Here is a 23,238-nt window from a genome sequence, read left to right on the forward strand (position 1 = left end):
GCACTAAGCCAACTCACTGTGTTTTACTTTCTTTCCTCTGTATGTGTGATTTTTATATGTATATATATATATATATATTTATTTTTTTTTTGCGCAGCTCCAGAGGAAAAGGATTTCTCAGTCTTAACATCCTGTTCACTTCTGCATAGTTTTGAATGTTCGTTAATAAAAGCTAGCTATTTATACACAGGAACAAAGTACATTCCACTAACCCCTTGTGGCATAACTCTGCATGCCAACTGCTAAGCTCTAGAAAGGTGAATCGAATGTATGACAGAGAGCTTTTTATAGAGATAGAATACCCACTGTACATCAACACAGTAATACCCTTTTAAAATTCTCTTTGCTATCATGTCTTTGGAAATATGAAAGGAAAACCTTTCAACAGCCTCATTCCCTCTGACTCTAATCGTGACTGTGTTGAGAGGGATAGGTGCCAGATAACTGTATCAGTGGAAACAAAGAAAAGAAGGCTGTGCATACCATAAACAGTTATATTGCTTGAATTATGTTCTTGGACAGATGCAGTGACAATAACAGGACAGCATTAATAGGGTGAGTGGTTGGTATCGTTCAAAGAGATCAAGTTGCATTTCAATACTGGAAAATTCCTAAGGGCCTAAAATGAATCAAGAACAAGTGCATTATCTCAAAAATCACCCATTCGACAATGCAGCACAGTGGGCATCTCACAAGGAGAGGTTAATTTAAGTGATGCCTTTGTGCAGCTCACAAAAGAGACTGGGATTGAGAACAAGATGTCAAACAGATCTCTCAGCTGAAGAACAGAAGGATCCTTCAGAGAGTATTTGAATGTTTTGGGTCTGTCTACTCTTGGAATATCTTTAAGACAAAGATTGGTGCCCAAGGTGCAATTCAACATTTTTGCTTTGATATTCACCTTTTTTATATTTCCATCAAAGAATACATGATGTCCCCTCCAATTCACAGCTGGTATGTTGGTTTCAAAACCCACTGAATTACACTTTTAATCTGGATGGAAGCTTCTTCCAACTGTCTGCCCCAAAAGTAGTTTACTGTATGCACAGCTGTGACTGCAGTTCTATCTGGTGTTCGCCCACCTGTTTGCTCTGGGCCTCCAGAAAAGAAAAAATATATACCCACACGACAGTGTCTCCAGAGAGCACCATGCCCAAAGTCTCCAGGGGAGGATTCTGGTGAGACCACATCATTCCTTCCACTAATACATCATAGGAACGGAGCAGGTACAGCACTCCTTTCAAAGTCCCAGCCTCTCAAGAGGACAGAAGCTGTAATGCCATCACTCCTCATTTGTTGATGCCCTCTGACCAACGCATCTCCCAGTTTTGGTAGGTCATCATTCTTGTACTGTGCAGGTACAAACTGTTTCAGAAAGCCTTGGCAAAAGAGAGCAGAAAAAGCAGCCCTTCCTAACCCAGTTTATTTGACAGTTTCCATAACAACTTGACACAGCTATTTATATAACAGGAGAATATAATTTGTGTTTCATCATTTTTAGAACCTTTGTTGCCATATCAACCTCAGCACTGTGTAGCAGAGAAGAGCCCCATTCAATTCTCTCATTTGCTCAGAGAGAGACTTCTCTCTCAATGAATTGAAATGCAGTTGGTCTCAGAAGGACCCTTGAGAGGGCTACATGTCACATAAAAGTATTGCTTGAGCCCTAATTTAAATAGGTTTGTGCATATATGACCTACCTGCACTGGACGGGTGGGATCATCTGCAGTGGGAAGACAAGATGAGGACAGGATGGATGAATAGAGCAGTGGATTGCTTTTCTTCCTTGGGAATCAAATAATCAGAGGGATGAGGTAGCTATCGACTTTCTCTGTGATGGGTGGCGAGGGAAAAACTAATTTCAGAGTTTCAAAGGCTCAGTGTTAGCACTCCTGAGCTAGCATTCTGGAAGGAAGACTAGGTGTCACGAGTTCCAGCAAAGAACAGGGTTAGGATGGAGTGAAAGTCAAGATGGGTAGAAAAGTGGCAGAAGACAATTTCCAAGGAAGTGACCACATTCCCAGAGGAGGAGAGAAACCTTTGTGGTGTGGGTTTGGGTGCTTCTCAGTCCTGGATTCATTCCCTCCCCCCCCCAGTGCCAAGCATCAAAAAGCAACGCAGCGGGAGCCAGACCTCCCCAAAGTACAACTCGGGGTGTGATTATATTTTGCCCAATACCTTTCTATTTGCTGTGGCTCTGCTCCTGTCCCACAAGCTCCTTCCTTGGAGGACGCTGTGGCACTTAGGCACATTATTTAAGTCATTACAGGCAGGGGAAATTAATCTGGACCTCAGGTTCTCACCAAGGGCTTTTTTTGGGTTCTTGCTGGCTGGTCCAGCAAGTGCTCGTCCCTCCTATATCTGTGGTCTGTCTGGGGAAGTTCAGCCTTGTAGACCCATGGCACCAAATCTTCCCAAGTCAGAAAATACTTAATTTTAAAATACTCTCTGTCTGGCATCTACTACTTTCATCCTGGAAGAACTTGGTCTATGTTGTTTGTCCGTCTCAACCATGACAACTCTCACAATGTATAATCACAAGTATCTATAATCCACCTGACACCTCCAGCTGACTAACAGCATGCAAATAACCTTCTGGCTGCGCTGCATTTTGTCACTCACACTTTCCCCTCTGGCAGGTCTGTTGTCCATGCCCTGACACCCCACTGTCTAAACCTGTTGTGGCTGCTACTTTCCCAAGATACTCCTGTTCAAAATAGGTGTCCCCCTTCTTCCCTCCTCCAGAGATCTGAGGTGTCCATATATTCCCTGGAGCAGGCATCCATTTGGCATAGCAAACTCCATACATACAGGGCAACCGGTTGACACGGTGCCAGTGATTTAGCCAGCCTTCCACCAGCAGAAATGCACACAACAGCATTTCTAAGAAGCAGTGTCAGTTCCTGGTTTGCATAACGAGTATTGTTCTGTCTTGTCTTAATTGTCTCAGTATTTTTAAAGGGCCTCTAGTGAGACTGGGAAGCGTGTTTCCAGTTCCAGCACGGCGGGGTTTAGCTGTCTGTGTCAGCATATGGGAACTGCTGCCCCACGGATGTGTTTTGTCATGTAGCAGTGCTGAACACAGACTCTGCCGGCTTTATTAATAGCAGCCCTATTATTTTAAAATGGTGTTCCACCAACCACTTGGACTGGGGACAATAGGAAGCAGCACTTATATGTTTAAATCTGTGGCACACTGAACTGTTTGAATCAGTGTGACTCATTGTCAGACAGTACTATGCCAGGCACTGCAGGCAAAATAAAATAGACTGCATATGCACGGTCTACATGCATTCTACACATAAGCCGTATGAAATGCATCCTGCCCAACTTCTGTTTGCAGAAACCATAAATGAACTCCATGTATCCTTTAAAGCATTCTTGGTAGGGTCTTGGTAGGTTCTTGAGAACGCTAACCTGGTGTTTACAACCGCAACCACAGATGGTGCCAGGAGTTATCTTGTCTTGTCTGCAGGCACTTGGAGTTGGGCTGGCTGGCTACTGGGAGTAGCTTTAGGTATGTCCTGGAAGAGACCATTTCATTGCTAAAACCAGCAGTTACCATTCACTCATCAAAAACTGGAAATTTTTTTGGTTCTGGGGTGTCTGTTTTTTCTTTTCTCTTTTGTTGTTGTTGGGTTGTTACCGTTTTTCATACTGACAACTGTTAGTTTAGCCTTGAGACATGTAGGAAACCCTGAAAGTTTGAATCTTGCACTGAGCATCCACCTTGACTGGTATTCCTGGATTTTGTTTCTCTCTCCTTTCCCCTAACCCCTTCCTGATTTGCAGCATAATTGATACTATTTAAAGTCACTGAATTCAGGGAAAAATTTCACATTCGAAAAACTGTATCCTGAGACTACTAGTCTTTGCATCAAAATAATAATTCTGAAAGCTGCGACATACCCTAAAAGCATGTGGCTCACCATACAAATGGAGCAATGCATGACTTTTCTAGAATGATTTGCTTTATTCAGACTGCACCTCCAGTCCTGAAACAGAAAGGGTCCTAAGCAACATGTATGTGATTCTTCCTTCAGGATACTCAGCCCAGACACTAATGCCTCTTTCTTGAGAGAAAACTGTCCTAGGAGGAGACTGAGTCAAATTATGCTGCTGCTAGCACCCCTTTGAAAGACTGAAATCCTCATATCTGAATTAGGTTTTCTTCAAAAGCTGAACAATGCCTGCAAACTAAACACAAAAAAGATGTGATAAAACCTTCTGGAGTGTTCCCCAGTAACTCCTAGCCCAGCAACATTCTTCATCTCTATTGCTATTAAAATAGTGTCCTGTTCTCTGCTAGCTGCTTTCAGTATGAAATTAGACCTTACACACACTGCTTCTTTTTGTACTTGTCTGCAAAAAATAATTCTCAGTTTACATTCATATGATAGTGATAGTCATCATTTTAAAGATAATCCATTTATCTAAAAGCTGCAACAAAATCACTGCGTTCCCCCATTCCATTAAGACGGAAGGGTTTCTACTCCGAGCATCCCGCGTGGTCATCATTTAATGGAGCTTTTTGCTTCTCCCAGCCCTGCTCCTGAAACTGTGTCCAACCTGGCCTGCCTGGTGCTGCAGGATCTAAAAGCCATCCCAGGGTTGCTTTGCTTTGGAAAGCAGCAGGGAAATCTTGCAGGGCTGTAGCCTCCATAGCACCACAAACACACAGAGCGTGTTACATGCCTTCCCTGCTGTGATGGGACACTATGTAGGACCTTCCAGAGACCTCAAGCCCTCTGCCTGTTGCTGATCAAAAATCTTGGGTGTAAACACCCCAGGTCTTGGGACAATCAAGACAATTTCTTCACTGTTCTCCTTAGCCCTTCAGTGTCTGCCCTCCTGGTGCACGTCACCGCCATCCCAGCAATGTTTTCAGTAATGGGCACAGATCTGCGGGCATCATCTCCCAGCAAGAGCTGCACAGCATCACACCTGCCAAAACTATAACCTGCTCTTTGCCCTTCATACATCAGGTGGGCTCTGTGTCTTTGTTTTTTCTCCACCTAAAAGACAGAAAGAAAAAAAAATCAATACTCCAAATGCCAGGCCGGTGTCTGGTACAGTATAACGTGATCCATCCCATTTATTTTATAGCACTTTAATGCCTCTCTCAGTTGTCTCACTACACAGACTTCAGGAAGAGTGGAGCCATGTTACTTAGCAACTCGTAGTACACATGACAGAATTAACCCAAACGCTTTTGTTTATTAACTCTTAATAAGGAGCAAACAAAACAGCAACCTGAGACTTTCACAACAAGAATGTTTTCCATTTTGGGTGCGTTACTAATATTATGGATGACAATGTTATCTTGGGTGTTCTGTGGGACTTTTTTTAGCCCTTTTGTGAAGCCCTATTTGAAGCACAAAAGTCTTCCCTACCCCATCCTCCCCAATGCCTGATGTTTCTATAATGGAAAAAGTATAAATAATAATAGAAAATCAGAAGACTGCTGGAGCAGCTCAAGCTGATGCCTGCCTGGTTCCATGAAGTCCAGGTTTGGAAGCTGGAGATGTGAGCATTACTCCCAGACCCTCTCCCAGGGTCTGGACAAATTGCAGTAGTGGGGTTTTTAAACTGTTACAATTTCCTCCAAGCTCTTCAGAAAATGTGACCACCAGTTACACTGTCCCTGTCCCCCACCCCTCTGCTTCACAGAGATTTTGTGACGATACATGTATTAACACATGCAAGGCAGCACAGGCTTGATTTGAAAAGGTATTTCAGTAGCTAACTCAATCACACTGACTTCAGCAGTAATTAGGCATCTAAAGGTCTGGTCTTCAGGTGCTCTAGAGATGTGAACCAGACCCATCCCTCTAAAAATATCCAGATGCCCAGGTGCCACTTGTGGAATATGTTGCTTTATGTCCATCATAAAAGCGGACTAGATATATTATTTTTTTCTGGTTCCTGTCATATGGAATTTAAAAAATAATAAAATTGCTTTTCAAAAATGTGTAAAACCTGCCAGGGTTTACCAAAGGACGAGAGCCCGTTGCCTTGCTGTCTCAGGGGATTTAGATTAAAGGTTCCTGCCAAGAATTTCAACGCTATGAGAGACTTCTGTAAGATTATTTCCAGATATGAAACCCTTTTCCTGCTGTGCTGCCGAGCCCTCCCTGTCCAACACTTCGTGGCGACTGCTGATAATGAGAGCGCAGAGGCCTCCTTCCCAACACTCCCCACAGCAGCTGATCCAGGCAGCCTTTTCCGGCTTTTATGGAGAGGAATGAGTGACTCGTGCGTTCTTGTGAGAAACTACTTAGACACCACACAGAGCACCTATAGGTTTTTATGGAAGCAGAATGCAGATTCTTATCAGCCCCCATTTATTTAGCAAGCAATGACAAATGAATTCCTTGGAAACTTACTCCCAGCAATCCCGGAGCAGCGAGCACTTGGCATTGGAATGGGTTGGAGGCAGGGTGGCCAGAGGCACGTACGCCAAGGGTCATGATCTGCCTGGTGCGAGCTGGTGGAAGGGGTGGCAGGGGGGCGAGCGAAGGAGAAGGGCTGGAAAGGGAGCAGGAGGTGAGGGAAAAGGTCCGCTTGCTTTCTCAGCTCTGCAGCTGGGCTCAGCCTCTTTGATGGGTTTCTGCCCAGATGCAAGTGAGGAGGTACAGACTGGAAGGATGCCAATATACCCTTGCTCAGTGCAACGTGGTGTAAATAAACAGATAGGCTCTGAAAATCTGACGAGATTGCTTATCTTATCCAGGCCATCCATAGAATCATAGAATCATTTTGGTTGGAAGAGATCCTTAAGATCATCAACTCCGACCGTAACCTAACTATAGCACTAAACTATGTCCCTGAGAACCTCATCAACTTGTCTTTTAAAACCCTCCAGGGATGTTGACTCCACCATTTCCCTAGGTACCCTGTTCCAGGGCTTCACAACCCTTTCTGTAAGGAAATTTTTCCTAATATCCAATCTGAACCTTCCCTGGTCCAGCTTGAGGCCTTTACTTGTGATGTAAATGATAACATAAGTTACGGTCCTTAGACAAGTGGATCAGAGAGTAATTATTATCATAGAATCATAGAATTATTTCAGTTGAAAAAAACCCTCTGCCCTACACAAGAATTTTTCCTTTTTCTAGATTTTACAGTATGCTGTAACATGGATGTAAGCATTTCCCTTAGGAAGTCTTTCACAAGTGACTTGCTTTCCCTGCCAGGAGGTCTTGCACAAACTGCAGCTATGGCCTCGTGCCCACGTGTTCTCAACAGATAAAGAGAAGGGGGTAGGGTCAAATATACAGGGGATTCCTGCTAAAACTAGCCTGCAGCCTTACTCACCTCCCCACTCAAAATTTTGGCTAACATCTTCCAAGGCTCCCTGAGCAGAGAACATTTCCCCTCTCATGAGCACTCAGTGCAGAAGGGAAACAGCTGGTCTGGAAAAGTGCATCTGTGAGATCCCAGAGCATATCAGAAGAAATGGTCCTATCCTGTCCCATGGAGCAGGAAAGAGCCTCCCTGTTTCTACTGCAAATTTACCATCTCTATACCACTGTGGCCTTGGCACTCTCTTGTGTGTTTTCCTCCATGGAAAGCCAAGCCAGCTTTGTTCCTGCATCTCAGGTAAGAACACAACCCTCCTTCCCCATTCTCTTCTCTTATCTAAGCTCCACAGTCTCTGTGGTCCTTAACTCCTGAATGAAGACATCTCTGGGGTGCACTGAGATCGGGTCTGCTGCCTTTCAGTAATAAAAAGAAGTTGGCCAAATTGAATGAATAAAAAAATCAAAACTGAAGACTTCCAGCTTCTTCTCTCTAGGACTGACATGACTGTATTGGCACAACATAGCACTGGCCACAGCTGAAGGGTACACACTGCCTTAGCACATTTAAAACTGTAGAATCAAGCAGGTTGAGTTTTTGACTCTTCTCTGAGGACAGCAAGAAATATGTCCAGCTCCGCTTACCCAGGCTGGGCTGCAGCTCTCTCAGCTCCACTGGATGATTGTCTTATCTGTTAACTAGTGAGTGTTGATGCTATATGACATAGCAGGACCATGAAATTCTAGAGCATATGGACCAAACCTGGGATTGATTTCAACCTCTCCTGGGCTACACAACATGTAAATGAGACTAACTGAGCTTTATGGAGCTATCCACCCATCCAGCCAGCCAACCAGCCAGTCATCCATCCATCACTAAAGCCTGCTGTTAAGTGTGGCTCTGGGAATAAGGAAGGGACAGGCATGTGGCTCAGGACCTCAGCCCTGAGGTCTGCTTCTGCTGGCTCCAGTGTGGACAAGCTCTGAGAAAAGAGAACTGGTCAGACATGGTTCCCCTTAAAATACACGATCTGTTTTCTTGTTCAGTTCCCTCACCATCCCTAGCAGAGGGGAGGAGGAGCAAAACATCCAGTTGCTGTTCTACCCTCAAATCAGCGTCTGAGAAAAGGAGAGGCAAGCTTTATCTAAGGTGTTGCTGAAGTAAAAGATAGGATACTCCAAGGAAAGGAGGGGTCTTTCCCCAGAGTCCAAAATATCTTGCCCCCAACCACTCACCAAGGTTTCTTTTCCTATTTTTTTTTCCCTTTCTCTGTGCACTTTCTCCAAGAGGAAATCAGAAAGCTAAACTTGCCTTGAAACCTCATTTTAAGCCTTCTCCATTCCCCATTTCTACTTTCTTAATCCATAGCTCCCCCAGTCACACCCATCTTTGCCTTGCAGCAAGAAGACTTGGACACACATGAAGGTAGACTTGAACTATGGCCTTTGATAGTTACAGCATCTGCTTGTAAATACAAAGGTTTTTAATGAAAGTTTATACCATTTAGGTCTCTCCTGGCTTGGACAGCAGCTACAGAGGTCCTGCTCAATCCAGACTGGAGGGACAACTTTAATTCCCCTCTTCGGCCAAACCCACCTTGTAGAGTTTCCAGCCACCATGGGCCCTTTTATGCTCTGTTCATCGCAAAAAATGTTCAGATGAAAATGCCTTGGAACAGTGAAGCTGTTCCCTGGGGAACTGTGTAGATTATTCTCCTCCACCCCTTCCCTTCTTTTCCTTTCTTTGTTTCAGAGCCCTGGTCAGCCCCCAGCTCACCACCCTCAGACACATGTGAGCACAGCTGGGCCAAGAGGGGAAATGAATCATTTTCAGTGGGAGATCACGATTGCAGGATTCTTATCTTGAAAACGAACGTGCACATCTTCAGGAGCCTGGCGGGGCAAATCTTGGCCAACTCAAAGACTTGGAAATGAGATTTCCTGGGTGTTAGGAACAAGTATAGTTTCTTATTCTTATTTGTTCACAAAAAAATAAAAATAAAAATAAAAAATCCAACCCAAACGACCTATAGACCAGCCTTTTCAACTGCCAAATATGCACACTGGGAATAGGGAGATGGGAAAATCCCTGCATGATCAGTAGCTCCAGGCGGGATATCCTCTGTGTTGTGAGCTTCAAGGGTCTTTCAGACTCCTAAAAGCTCACTGGCTGCAGCCGTTGTATCAAATTGGATTACATGGGTAAGAATTCCTGATCTGAATGTCACTTGGCAGCGACTGCTGCATACGAGCCAACGCTGTGTAGACAATGCTCTGAAAATCCAACAGGTCCTCTGAGAACTTAGAGCTTCTCAAGGCAAAATTAATTAAGAAGTAATGAACTGAGCTTTTTATACCATAGTGGAAGCGTTGCTGCAGGCACAAACACTAAAAGAAGGGTGCTTTTGACTGATTTTTAATTAGAATTTAATAGTGCCCTGAAGTTACATCTCTCATTAGAAGAAAAAAAGAAAAAATCTTACCTAGTTCTATGTGATGAACAACTCAAATTAGATTTTAACATATGCAAATAACCGGACTGAAAGATCTGCTTGGGAGTAACAGAGATAGCACAGGTTAAATCCTTGACCTTTTACAGTTGATTTTTCTTTAACTGATCCATCAGCCAGTTTGTTTGCAATTAAACATTAGAATTAATAGAGTTTAAAGGAAGCACTGAAAAGCCACGTGAAATGCAGACACTGAGGGCTCAGCCGAGGTAAATTAGCACAGCCCATTGATTTTAACTGCATTAACTATCTCAATGGAGCATGCAGATCTTAACTGTACACAACATTTCCAAGCCACGGTCAGCCCTGAGTCCCTTCTTACACCGAATAGCCTCTTACTCTCCAAGATGACCCATCAGTTAAATACAGCTCAGCATGTATAAGCCTGAGGAAATCTGCCCGTAAAGTCAACCAGATTGCTCAAAGAGCCTTAGCTGGAAAACAGTGTGTGTCAGGGTAACTCCAAAGGTTCCTGGAGTGGCTTAGCCAAGGAGGTATGTGTCTGTAAGAACTCTGCAGGTATGTTGTTGCTACTGATAGCATCAAGAAGCTGAGCAGGAGCCCACAGGGTCTGGCCCAGGATGAGTTGCCGTGACAGGAGTCCAGCAAAATGCGTCAGCTCATCCTGAGCAAACAGCTCCTTCGCTGCGCTGTGCGTAATAGAATATCTATGTCATGTAAATATAACTGACTGGTTTTGGATTGCTGTGCTTTTGCTGCCTTCTCTTAATAAATCTCCACCTCAAGATGAACACCATCAGGTAATGCTAAGTAGTAAAATTAAACAGTCAATGTGATTCCCCTCGAATGATCCTGCCCAGCAGAGATTACCATTTAGCTGCTTTTCAAATGCATCTCAAACTCATCTCATTCAGAGGCACGATACAACTGCTTAGCTATTTAAAAATGAAGATAAAAGTCCATCCTCATCTTACAGGGTCTGGTGGCGATGGAGCTTTTCACACAGCTAAGCAGAAGGGAGGGACGCTGACAAGACACACAAAAAGTCACACCTCCTGTTCAAGACAAAGGGCATTTGGGTACCTAATGTAAGTGCCACAGTTGTTTTTCTTCACTCACTGTACCAAAGCCTTGCAGTCCTGGATAATAAGTGACCTGAATCGCTCACATATCTCTTGCAGTCGTATGCTACAGCAATTGGCTGTGTGCTGTGCCAGCAGCAGACTGGATACAGCCCATAAGCTCTGGTCTGCCATGCTCAGGAGTCTTGTCTGTACAGTTCTCTAGTCCTTAGGACTTCATTAGGCAGAGAGGCAGCAATAAAAATTGGTGCTTGTTGTGGTTTAGGGTTTTTTTCCTTGCTTCTTTTTAATTACACAAGAATTTAAAAGTAGCGTAGAAAGGCTATGCCAAGAAACTTTACCTTTTCTCGCCAGTTTCATGTTAAGCACTAATCCTGCAACTACTGAAAAGCAAATTTGCACATTCTTTTTGGCAGGACCATGTTCTGCCAGGAAGGTTTTTGTTTACACAGAGGAGGAAACCTCCTATTGCCATTCCACCTATCTACAGGACACAGCACAGGGACAGTTGTTGTGGTTCAAATGGCAGGTTGCATTGCCAAAGACAGCGGCTCTCAAGGAGTGAGGGAATGAGCAGGATGAGAATTTCAGGTCCTGGGCAGGTAATCCATGCATGCTGAAGGGCAAGGGCTGAAGACTCACTGTGGTTAATGAGATGCTGTGCATTTAGTTTGCTGCTGAAGCATTGTGGTGCTAGGGGATAGTGCTTCATCTGGTCGTGTGATATATGGAGTCTTTCTCCACTTTGAATCCTCCATCTGTGGTGAGCTCCCTCTAAATGCATTTCTAGAGACACATTGTCCTTTTGCACCCATGAGACTTTTTCATTCTGCATTCAGATTTTTTGCCAAAACAGAGACAATGACTTTCCTTCAGACCAACCCTGTCATCTCAGTGCTTAAATCAACTCGTATCAGAACCAAACTTTGCCTTATTGGCTGTTTACTTTCATCTTCAAGATCCCAGATCACTCCTCTGACACGTCTCCCAGCAGTCCTTGACTCTTTTCATGCCGGCCTCACAAACCCCACTATTTAGCAAGGAAATATGGGTCATCCCAGCAAGCAGAGTTGAGAGCACCAGCATCTAAATACCCAGGGTAGCTGAACTATTGCGGTGAGTCCTTTGGCTATGGAGAAGGACACAGGTACTAATTTGGGCTTGGGACACTTCTGTGTGGCAGAAACAGCTGGGAAAGCTCATAGGTAAATCATTCTCTTTCAGTGTTTACTGTGACCTCTCATCACTGCTTTGTACTTTCTCCTTAGCTCATACATGAGCCTGGGGAGAATGTGTGGGGGCTTGACAAATAGATAATGATAACAGCTCCTTGGTAGTTACTCTGTGTCACCTCCAGCATGATGTGTTTAGAGAGTGTCTAAAGTGGGTGTTGTTTCAAAGAGGCAAAGCAGCTCCTCAAGCAGTTTTATAGCTTTGTAATTTATTTACCAAGGCAAGATCAGGTCAGTCACACTATCTATTTCTTTTTTAATGAGGTGCTGTTTATTTTTCACTCTCATGTTCTGGATGGATTGTGACACAAGGAGGTCAAACAACTTCTCCCTGAAGTCTCCAGGGCTTCCAAAGCTAAGTCATTCCACCTTTTCATGTGTTAAGCACGGAGCTTGACTTGAATTCAGGGGAACTGCAAACTCATTTAAAGGTCCTTAAAAACCTTCTTAAGGAGGAGCCTGTACAAGAGCCTTTGTCTCTGTTTACTGTTGAATTTTAACATCCATGCAGCTCCACTCCAGCTGAGTCTCACTACCAGCTGAGGTCATATAAGGACATCCTTTCAGAAAGGTCTGCAGAAGAATATTTTTCATTAGCTCATCTACTGATCTGGACAAATTCAGATACTCCCACTCTTTTTCAGGTCTGAAATAGAAGTTCCTAAACTTAGCCTGGAGTTTTCTTTTTCAGACCAGTCAAGGCCTGGACATTTGCCTTTCTGTCCAAATATACCAGAGGGACTTATAAAAGATGACTCTCTTTCCACACCTTGCCTCCACGTTAAAATTGATGCAACAGACCAAGGAATTAAAAGATCTTTTGATGGTGCATTAAAGTTAACTACTAAATATTCAGAAGCTTTTCTAAGAAGGAACAGGGTTTTTTTTATCCTTTCCATTTGCAAAATAAACAAACCCAACCTGAGACTAAAAATAATCATCCCAAATGCTCTTACAAAACCAGGCCATTAAAGGAAAGTATCGGGTGAAAAATAACAGAAGCTGGTGTCAATTATGCAATTATGGTGGTGAAGCAGATAACCGGCACTCGTGTGTGCTACAGTAGTGCCTGTGGGCTTCGGAAGTGCTCAGTGTTTGGGGCTGCACAGCAGTAAACCTGCAGACAAGATGCTGTGCCCACCTCTGAGGAACACATCGACCCTGGGGCTCTCCCAGCTCAGTCAGATGTCCATCCTTCCTCCATGGGAAATGAGAAAAATGAGGGGCTTAAGATCATTAAGAAATGAGCTAACTGGATAAGGCATAAGAATAACCCATGGAGAACTAGAAGAGATGACCAGGTGTTTATATCCACGTGGGAAAGTCCTCACTGACGGTAGCCCAGTGTGTGTCCTGGGGAGGTATTGTATCATTAAGGATTTATCCTGTGTTTTTGCTCTTTCACCAGCAAACTGCCTTCAGCCAAGGCTGGAGACAGACATGGAGCTGGATGGGCCCTTCTGACCCAGCTCACGTTTCAGACTTCATGCAAGGTAGCTCAGGTTCTTCCCACAGAGACATCTCAGCTCTTATGTCAGCAGTTAAGATGCTTGCAGGTTTTGCAGGCGGTTCTTGATTTCCTTTCTTCCTTATTCCAGAAAAACGCCCAGACAAGCTCTGGATGGTCTTGTGAAGGGGGATCTCAGCCTCTGCTGCTGGAGCTGATCCAGTTTGTGCCACTAGTTAGCTGTTCACTGGAGCACAAACCTATAGCCTAGCTTTCCCACATCACACACAAGTGTCCTGACTATGGGACTATTCTTCCACCTCTTCTCTTTGGGCCAGTGAGTGTTTAATTATTTATACAACATGGAAGACTTTGAGACTAAACCCCAGAGGATCTATCAGCTGGATGCTCACAGCACTTTTTCAGGACATGAGAAGCTCTGCACAAACCATTGGAAATAGAGGTTCAGTAGGGGTTTCCAACAGCCTGGGAGAAGGCTTAACCCAGTGGCATCTTTTTTCAGTGCAGATTACTGGTGTGCTGAGAAAGCTTAAAGGGTATAGCCATTTATAGACCTTCTTGTGCCATGTAAATTTAGATGATGAAATCTTAGTCAAATCAGGAAGGAGGACAGACTTCCCATTTGTTTCTGTGGGCTGGGAAGCCATCAGGCAGGATTTAGGCATGATCATTTCACCCAAGACAAGATTTAGGCAGGTTTGCATATATTGACATGTCAGAAATGCAAACACTGCAGCTAGATGGGGCAGATACCCCTGGGTTAGAGTTAGGCTCAAAGTGGCAATTAGATACCTGCCTACCTTTATGGAGTTAATCTGCAATAACTCCACAACATAAAGCTGCAGAAATGCTATATAAGTGATCAGCAACACATTGCTAAAACAAAGAGGAGGGAAAGATGTACAGGCATCAACAAATGCAACCTTCCTGCAGCATAGCCTTTGCTTAGGTTGTATATCACAGGGAGAGACTTTATTAGAGCTCATTAAATTTTAAAGCCTTAATGGTGCCTTCTGTACTGCGTGATTGGTACAAAAAGGAGAGCTTGACAAAGCATTAACGCAGCAGGGCGAAAGGCATTCTCCACTGCAGTGCTTCTGGCTGCAGAGCATCTGTGGGATTAGTGTGACATCGTCTGGTGAAAGCTGGTACGAGTCCTTCAGCTCAAGGCTGGAGCATCCCTGGGCTGCCAGGAGCCCATCGGAGAAAGAGAAAAGATTTGGGAGGTGAATGAGCTGGTCCTGATGCCTTCCAGGAGAGGGTGCGAGTGTGACAGGCAGGAACACAGGCAGGACTGCAGCAAATAAAGCAGCTGAATATAGCAAACTTGGTGTAATACAACTGTAAGCAACTCAAAAGTCTAGATTCTCACTTTATATTAATTGGTTCTGCTGTGGCTAAATCTGTCTGGGTCTACTGGCTTTTTTATTCTTTCTTTTCCCTCATTTTCCCCACTCCTGGCTTTTTTGATACTTTAAAATTTCAGCAACTAGTTGACAGAGTTTCTCTTTCTTGTTTCTGCCCCCTCAGCCACCCTTCAGAGATCAGATGAAAGACTGTTGTGGGACAGTGCTGCTGGCTGGAGCAGGAGCGGCCAGCAGCAGGACCAAGTCCTAGCAGAGCACTGAAGTTAATCTCAGATGGATGTTCTGTGCATTACTTGAACTTTTCCATTTAGAAGCCAAGAATCCACCTGTAAGTTTGGTACATTTGAGCATCACCAGGGCTGAAATTAAAATAAAAATATCCCTGAGGGTGTTGTACATCTGAAACTCAGTCCCCTTGGATGTGGATGTCAAAGGCCTAAAAGCACTTGGGTCTCTCTCTCTCTCTGAGCTTTACACCCACACCAGTAATCTGAAACTGTGTGTGTTCGCATCCAGGTCAAGCAGACGGCACAAGAGCTCGTTTGCCTGACTCACCAACTTCCTTGCCAAGTGAGCATGAAATTTTCATGACACTGCAAAGCAGCTGATCCACAGCCTCCTAAATGTCACTGCTCCAGAGCTTATGTACCCAGGAAGCACCATGAATAATTGATTTGCTTTTGGGATGCAGGAATGTTATTTATCTATCTATTTATTTATGTTGGTGATTCAGGGAAAAATATACCAATTGAGTTGGCAAAAATCAAGTCTCTATAAAATGTTAGGTAGGATAAGACCACCTACCAGCTCTGTATAGAAAAACCTAGGATAAACCACAGGAAGACAATGCATGGTTATGATTTTAAGCTCCTCCCTGGGCCAGGGGAACAGTCTCCAGTCTTGGAGATGGAGTCCCCACCGGTCCACATTTTTAATATGACCAGTGTCACTTAGCTGAAGCTATTGTTCTCCAGGGATGAGGAACATCTGTTCAAAAACTTTTTAATGGCAGCTGAAAGTGGCCTCCTATAATCATTTGCAGCTTCGTGGGGTTTTTTTTAAGTTGTGTCCATTATATTTTGGTATTCTCCAAAACACTAATGAAAAAAGTTATGTCCCAAGCAGTGGATCCAAGTGTTACCCATAATTTTCAAAGCACCTGGGCAGAATTACAATTGTCTCAAAGTCTAAATGCTGGCACTCCTCTTCCTGACATTTTTGTCATCATTGGCTCAAGTGACAACCACAGAAGCATGTGAAACCTTTCCTCTGTATCCCACTTTTGTGCTCCCATGCTCACAAGGGCCTCCCCAGCTTTGCTCATTGTACCCATGGTTTTCTCAGATGTTTTCCCTGCCAGTTCTGAGCAGTTTCCAAGACCAGCAGTTTCCAAAACCAGGTATCCAAGAGGAGCTACAGCTGTGGGGAGCAGAGCAGAACAGCTTAGCATAACAGTGAGAACAGAGTCATGGCCCATACCCCGAGGATGACATCCCTTCTGCGGGACCAGTATCTGTAGAGTCAGCCTGGGCTGTTCCTGAATTCCCCTGGTTTGAGAGGTTTGGACCTACCAGTTAGAGGTACAACATACTTCGAAGCCTCATGTTACAAGCTGAGTCTTGCTTTAACACTCAATGGGGCCCAGACTGGGTTTCTTTATTATTCAAATGCACTACATCTTACTCATGTTATTTTTTTCAACATGGAAACAGCTACATTCCTTCTTCGAGCAAAGAGGTTGGATATGCAGCCTGCACAGCCAAGGCATGTCTGAATTCGCCTCTTTTAAACTCTTTGATAATTTTCTATATCCCTGAGTAACTCAAATAGTTTTATGATGAGTGACCCAGAAAAAGAAAAAAATAAAGCAAGCAGGTGTCCCTGACTGCATAAGCTTTGCAAAGTTCTCTTCAGATCACTAAATTGCGGTGGCTTTTCTGTGCCACCTCTTTGTCCTCTGCGTGAAAGCATGCGAGCTCTCTTCAGTCATGCAAGAACAAGAAGATTTCTGCACGGGCAACATGTGTTTGAAGATATTTATTGAGGTACCCAGCCTAACACAACGCAGGCAAAATGTAAATGAGCACCGTCTAAGCGCTGACACACAGAGAGCATGCATGGGCTGCTCACCAAGGTCTCTGTAATAAATATCCAAGTAGAAAATTAAAAAGCAGCTTGGTATCAGCAGCAGGGAGCTCTGTTGAGCTGTTCCTGGCCCAGCATGAGGCTTCTTCCCCAGTGTTTTCACAGGCAGAGTTGTACTCCTCTGCCCATGGGTGTCCAAGCTCCATCCTTCAGACACATGGAAACAAATGTGTGTCCACAAGGAAAGAAGGGACGTGCATCTGAGAGAGGGGCTGCAGCAACTATCCATGAGCAGTATGGAAGTGGCAAAGCAGTTAAGAACTAGAGTAAAGCTTTTGCTTTTAAGAAGTAAAAGTTAAAATTTTTAGGAATTAAATATTACCTTTCCTATCAAAACCAGGACTGCATTCAGATCATCTCTCATGTCAGCTTCTGGACCTGGAGTTGTGACCCTGGTGGGGTGCCCAGGCAGTGACAGCCCTGGCTGTAGCAGTTACGATTCTGCACCCCTAGCCAGCTGTCCAGCCATCTAGGAGGTCCTGTCTGGGGACAGACAAGTAGGTAAACAGACAGGCAACCCAGTTCCCCCTCTGACACATGCTTTCCCAGGGACTGACTCTATTTCCCAGTCAGACAGACAGTCAGAGAAGAGTTAGAAAGCCTCATTTACGTTTTGACTCACTTCCCGCCCACCCCCAAAAAACCCACAAAGCAGTTTTGATGCATGCAGAGAGAGGACTTCCAGCACAGCCAACGGAAATTTTTTGAGTCAATGGGAAGGCACCGAGGTACCACCAGTCCAAGGGACAGAGGGAAAACCCAGTGATGCTCTGGGTCACCACCAGATCCCCTCCCTGTTGGCCCCTGGTGGGAACTCCAGGGTTCTCTTCCTTAAATCCCTGGAATAGGTCTCCAATCTTTTTCCCTATTTTGGGCTGCTGTTCTCAGCTCCCTTGTAGCCAAGTCTCATTTCAGAAAAGTGGTGGCTTCATGCTTCACCTCTCAGGAGAACTGATGCTGCCTGCTCATCTGCCCACGCTCTGCTCCTGAGCTTCTCCTTATGCTGCCATCTCTGAGAAGAAGCTAGCAGACCTGGTGGTGGTACAGCTGACTCCATCCAGATCCTCCCTGGTGAACCTTCAGCTCTGTCTGCTCCAGGAGCTGGACTTTAACCCCTTGGTGTCTGTACTACAAGCCATGTCTGCAGGCCTTGCAGAGATCACCATTTGCCAGAGTCCCTCCCCTGGCAAACTTGTTCTTATTTCTTACTACAGAAACCATTTTTCTGAGAAGGATATTATCATCTGTATTGTTAGTCTGACCTCTCACCAGCTCTTCCCACAATAACCCTTTCTTTTAGACCCATTCTCATTCCTGCTAACTGCCTCCTCCACATTCATGCCAAATTCACTCTCCTTTTCTTCTCCTGTCTTATTATTCTCTCCCTGCAAATTGGTGAAAATACAGGTAAAATACGGTAGCCACACCGCTAATTATGTGGCTAAATGGGACTGTACCTGGACCAGCTCATCCCCTACGCCAACTTTAAAGCCTCTCCCTGCAGTTTCCAGCGCCTTCTGCCTTTGCTGACAGCATCACCAGACTCTGGGGTTTTTCTCATCTTGCTCACAGTAAAATCTCTTTCCCACAGCTTCTTCACCATCCCCTACCTTCAACACCACAAATTCTTCTCCCCTGACTTCCTATCCAAAATGCAACAGCTACAGAAACCCCCGTGCTCTCCCTGCACCAACGCACTCTTCCTGTCTTTTCTTTTTTGCGCCTATTCTGACTGTAATGCCTTCAAGACCTGCCCTGACTTAATAGACTTGACAAAATGATGACTCTTTTCCATCCTTACATTCCTTACCTCTCTCGGGAGGCTCCCTCCAACCCTCCTCACACTACATGGGACTGTAGCATCTACCTGCCTTGGTAGCCCTCTGTCTTTATGGAGAAGGTGCCTTCACTGGGCTCAAGATTTATATTCCTTCAACCCATTCTAGTCTCTGTGACCAGGAGCAAGGACATCCCCTCCACCTGGGCAAGTCCTGGGAGAATCTGGCCACCCTGCTATGGGGCAGGAGATGGGAATTGGGAGCCGGGACTGTGTTGCTGGGCACTGTGTGGTCCTGCCACGTATTGCAGCAGCTCCCAACATGGGATACACTGTGGCTCATGACGTTTCTCACTTTCTCAAATACATACTCACTTGCCATTTCGGTCTCGCGCTCTCTTCCCTCACCCCCACCACAACAGCCTGTCTCACAAGCACCTTCCCTTGACCCAGACATTACAGATGATGTACCATTTTTTATTGCTGCAACAGCAGTTTAGAGTCAGTCTCACCTGTCAACGCCCATGTGAACACTGACAGATCAGCAAAACTGATCTCGCAACCTCCTAAAACTAAATATTTTCTTATGAAAATCCAGGTCTTTCATGTTTTCATCCAGCTAGAGTTGACATGAAATAACAGCCTGAACAGAAAATGAAAGATTTGTATTTGACTGATATCCTGACATATCAAGGCAAAATAGAACGACTTTTGGAATAAGCTGTAGGTGGCCAGCACAACGGGTATGAGACAACCAGTTTGCTTTTGTTTGTCTCCTGATTTTAAGGAAAGTGAGTGTCATGCAACTCCGAATGCAGACAGCTACTCAGCAAGACAGCATGAGAAAAAACAAGAACCACAATCATTTGTGTTGGTGCTAGAAAGGTCAATAACAAACGAGAGGAACAGGAAGTTTTGTTACTTGTAAAGGAACCTGACGTAACTAATGCCATGGGACCCTGATGAGATGACTTTCCCGATTACTGTAATAAAGCTGTTGATTACGAAAGGCAGAGTGGTGGTGGTTCTCTGTATCGTCATATCAGCTAGTGAGGTGATAAGTCAGATCTACGAGATGCTGAGCAGCAGAGGAGGAATATCTGCAGAATGATCTGCTACAGATCATCAGACAGAAACCAAAAAGCAGAGTGGGAGACATATGCTAGAGATGTACACAGACAATAGAAAAATAGCATTTAGGTGATACAGGTGAATTCTTTAACACATCAGGTACGACACCCAAGGTGAGTTCATTCATTACAACATACCATGGTGAACTAATTGCTGGTTGTTGCTCTCTGAAAACCAACCATCATGATTGTGACCTGATTATTTGTAGTGTTGACTGACCTAAACACTTGGCATTAAAAAGGTAAGTTCTCTAACTTGTTTAAAGTTACTATCCAGATTCGTTAGCAGAAAAAATGTGGGTAGAAAAATCTGAATGAAAGTTGAGTCATTTGATGAAGAGTTTATCAGATGGTCAAAAAGTCAGGATTTCCAAGTCAAGAGTACAAAAATCACACTAAAAATCTCATCCTGGTTCAGTGACAGTGTGAAACAGGAAAGCAACTTATCACAGATGTGAAAGGGGGAAATGGCTGCCAATTAATATGAAATAAAAGTAACTAAGTGAGAGAAATGAGTAAGTGAAATGAAAACGATCTGCAAACACCTCAGAACAAAGCAAAGAAAGTATTTTAACATCTACTAAGAACAAAAGTAGCTTAACAATACTGCAGGACTGTCATTAGAGAGAGGCAGTAAAATTAACAGTAATTTAAAAAAGGAGATTATTTAATAAATATTTTTCTGTATTCACAAAGAAGACAGATTGTGTGCATGTATAACATGGGGCTGCTGATGGACTTTTTTGCTCAGTTGCATCAGGAGGATGACAAACAAGATCTACTAAGGAAAAATATTTAAAATGAGCATTCTGTCTAATTAGCATTTATGGAAGGCATAACTTGATCTCTCTCCTACTTCCATTTGAAGAAGTGCTCATAGTGCATCAATACTCCAAAAGGGTAAAGAGGACAAACTGAGTAAGTACAGTCAAACAGAAGTGACAGATGCAAACTGTGAGCTCAGGGTGGGAGAGTCGCAAATGCTAGTAAGCATCTTTCAAGGAACAACAAGGTTTATTCGCCAGGCTGAGCTCCGGCCTTTATGAGTCTGGCCTAGACATAATGAATTCAGAGTTTTCCAAGGCATTGGATGCTGTACCAGGAAGCAAAAACATGTCCTGTAAAACACTGAAAATTATCTCATGACTGATGTGAGAGTTGGAGAAATGAATACAAATTAATGACCACAGCATAGGGTCGCAGTACGGTCCTATAACATAAGGAAATAAAGCAACTGAGAGTATGTATATAGTGTTACATGTAGGCAGAGACTTAGGGAAATGATTTTATCTTCACACGTTCATGCATAGCAGTAGAGAGATCAATGCTGAAACAGCCCCTGACCTGCAGACTTGTGGACTCAGGGAGAGGCTGTGGAAGAGGATTCCATGTGCTGGCCCTGTTGCACTGCTTTCCCCCAGGGACTGCTCTGAGCCACCTCTGGACATCAGCTCTCCAGCTAGACAGACGTTTGGTCCTTCAATATACCACTCTTTTTGTCTTATCTTGTCCGCACACTTCCCCTGTGTGCATTCTTCAAAGCAATCTGAAAAAAAGAAACTATGAACTACCTGCAACAGCTCAAAAACCACAGCAAACATCATTCTGTGTGAATCATAGAATAGTTTGGGTTGGAAGGGAACTTCAAAGGTCCTCTAGTCCAACTCCCTGCAATGAAGTTCAGGGCTCTCTCTGCTTTTCAGTCTTTTATTTGCTTTGGTCCTTTTTCATCACATTAAATCACTTCTCAGTCTCCTGTGACCATGTGCAGGCTAATTGCAAAAATATTTGCACAAAAGACTTGTTTCTTGAATTCCTAGCTATTACTACAGCCTGGCCAGCACAGGTCTGGCCATGAGCATGACCTTTGGCAGATTGCGTGGGCAACAGTTGTGTTTTGGACACAGCTATCAGGACTGTTTCTCCATTAGATTCACTCCAGCTCTCTGTTAAAAGACAAAAATAGCTCTGGCAGCAGGGACTGGTACTTCCTTCTGAGAGCCAAGTTCCCCACTCACCAGGCCAGTTCCCCAATAGCTTTTCTTCCGAAACTTAAATGTATTTTCCATATAATTGGCCTGCTTTTGGTGGGAGAGGTACAGACCTCACTGTCTTCCACCCCTCCTCTCTACATTGCATCTTTTATCCGGGGCATCCAAGATCCTCATAGGAACTGACAGGCACAGACTGGTACCTGTCATTGGATGGGGGAGTCAAGGACTACAGCTGCTGGATTGCAATATACTAAAGATAATAATAGGATTTTAAAAGTAAATCCTGTGTGCAGCAGTATTTTCTGGAAGGACCTGTTGATGTGAGGTGGTTGTCCACAGCGCAGATCTGCTGTTCTGAGACTCTTGGGGAGAAGGACCACGATTTCAGCACATTTTTGAATCCACACCAGGATTAGGTGCTTCACTGCCCTGCTCTGGGCACATGGGAAGACTCAGATGAAGGTATCTAGGGGCCACAGGTGCTAAAAAGCATGATTTCTAAGGAGAGGAAACAGATTGTGGGTTAGATTTGGGCTAAACAGAAAGGGGGGTTCATGTTAAGTGTCTGTTGTTCTACTAAGAATGGCTTCCGGTAGTTATGCCTTTTTTTGTACCTTGAATTTACATGGAAGGAAATAACAGGAACTAAAGACTGTTTTACTTTAGGTTAGAAGGTTGAAATATATGTGTTACTTATATATTGAACAGGTGTATTCCTTAAATAAAAATGATGCACCGGCTTCTGCTGAGTCCAGACACACTGAGCCTGGAAGAAAGGAGACAGTTTTCAGCCATGCTCTTTGACAACCAGGATAAAATACCATGGGAAGTGACCAAACACAGATGGGAACTGGTGAGGTATCTGTTCTTTGCATCTCCAGAGCAAGGCTGCGCATCTCTACAGGAGATGCTTTAGCCCAGCGGGACACCTTCAGACTCAACACAGAGCAAGAGGGTGAAACGGGGGTGAGACTCAGAGCCAGGCTCAACAACCACACACCAGTGCCAGCAGAAACCTCCCCAGCCCAGGACCTGGCCCACTTTTGCACATACTGGATATCTAAGGGAGGTTTTAGGACAAGGAGGTTGTTTTGGCTGTTTTTTCTTTTGAACCCTTAAAAAGCAGTATGCATGCCTAGTTGCACATGCTCTGTAGAGAGCTGGGGTTCCCCCTTCTGATGGAAGTTACATAGCAGTCAAACTTCTTTAATCTCCACCAAACTATTATTTCAACATACCACCTACACAGGCAGATGAAAAAGCACCAGTTA

General features: G+C 44.2%; 1 protein-coding gene across 4 annotated transcripts in view; it reads left to right on the forward strand.

The window, feature by feature from the left end:
- The window catches only part of GPR132 (G protein-coupled receptor 132), an 84,307-nt gene that overhangs the window by 33,916 nt on the left and 27,153 nt on the right, over positions 1-23,238 (forward strand). Inside the window, exons 2-3 of one of the 4 annotated variants that reach the window (XR_014184609.1) lie at positions 10,749-10,860; positions 15,085-15,235. The exons of 2 other annotated variants lie outside the window; for them this stretch is intronic. The gene's annotated coding sequence lies outside the window, so the exon portion shown is untranslated. Of the gene's footprint in view, positions 1-10,748; positions 10,861-15,084; positions 15,236-23,238 lie in introns of those variants that run through there. One more of the 4 variants, XR_014184610.1, reaches the window with a different exon arrangement.

The sequence above is a fragment of the Streptopelia decaocto genome (assembly GCF_964273445.1).
Source record: "Streptopelia decaocto genome assembly, chromosome: 7".
In the NCBI taxonomy this organism is placed as follows: Eukaryota; Metazoa; Chordata; class Aves; order Columbiformes; family Columbidae; genus Streptopelia; species Streptopelia decaocto.